General features: G+C 46.3%; 1 non-coding gene across 1 annotated transcript; it reads left to right on the forward strand.

Moving 5' to 3' along the window:
- Positions 1-760: 760 nt before the first annotated feature.
- Positions 761-868, forward strand: LOC130505670 (small nucleolar RNA R71). The gene has a single exon (XR_008941767.1). It is a non-coding gene; the product is annotated as a small nucleolar RNA R71 (small nucleolar RNA).
- The last annotated feature ends 315 nt before the right edge of the window (positions 869-1,183 follow it).

Genomic DNA, 1,183 nt, shown 5'->3' on the forward strand with positions numbered 1-1,183 from the left:
CTCCTGTTTCACCACTTGCCAGAAATCATCATCTATGATAGCATTGACGTGGTGTTTCCTATTTCCTTCCCCTACTTCCTTAGAAGTTCCAATCCTCCTGATAGAGTCTTCAGTCTGGACAATCTGTGTCTCAAGTTTCTTAACTTGAGTGCAGATGGTGTCTATCCTCGTGGTCAGATTGTTGAAGACAGAATCAATCTTCCCATTGAAGTCTACTGTAAGCTTCTGCTGACCTTCCAGAACTCTATCAATCATGGCATCAAACTTACTCTCCTGGGTGGGTGGCGGTGGGTTTTGGTAAGCTGAGTTGCCGTAGTTCCTTGTGTTGGTGAAGGGTTTCTGATACTGTGAACTCTGGTTGTAGTTACTCTTCTGACCACTGCCAAAAAAGTTTTCTGTTTCCACTCTGGTTTCCATATCTCTGAAATCCAGTACCTCCAATGTAGTTCACATCTTCCTCTGTATCATCCTCTCTAGCCTCTCCTTCTTCAGCTGAGCAGACTGGCTGCCCAGAAATGCATGTAAAGCATCTATCTTGGCTCTGACTTCATTCATCTGGTCTTCCCCGATGGCTGCAACCGATTTCTTCTTGTCAGAGTCAGTGTTCTTGGTGCTGCTGCTGTTGGCTAGGTTCTCAATAAGTCTCACAGCCTCTATTGGATTCCTAGTGTTGAAGTTCCCCTCACTAGCAGTATCAAGAGCCATCTGATACCTTAAGGCGATACCTCTGTAGAAAGTGCTTAACAGCTGCACTTCATTGAATCCATGGTGTGGACAGTCTCGCTGGAAGAACTTGAATCTGATCCACGCGTCTTTAAAAGTCTCACTAGGCTTTTGCGCGAAAGTGGCGATTTTGCTTCTTAAGTCTTCAGCGCGTGCCTCATCAAAGAAATTACGCAGGAAGGCGTTTTTGATGTCGGCCCAGGATGTCAGTGATCCTGTAGGTAGCTGCTTGAGCCAGTGTGAAGCTTCTCCAATCAGTGAGTATTTGAAGAGCTTGCAGAGTAGGTAGTCCTCGGGGACTCCATCCATACGAATAGCAGCGATAAGATCCTCGAACCTCTCCAGATGGTCCATAGGATGCTCGTGTGATTGCCCAGAATAAGGTATCTGAGACACGAGAGAGTAGTACTGAGGCTTGAGCTCGAAGTTCGGCTTCTGAATCTCTGGAAGTCGAATAGCT

This window comes from Raphanus sativus, unplaced genomic scaffold (assembly GCF_000801105.2).
Source record: "Raphanus sativus cultivar WK10039 unplaced genomic scaffold, ASM80110v3 Scaffold2484, whole genome shotgun sequence".
NCBI lineage: Eukaryota > Viridiplantae > Streptophyta > Magnoliopsida > Brassicales > Brassicaceae > Raphanus > Raphanus sativus.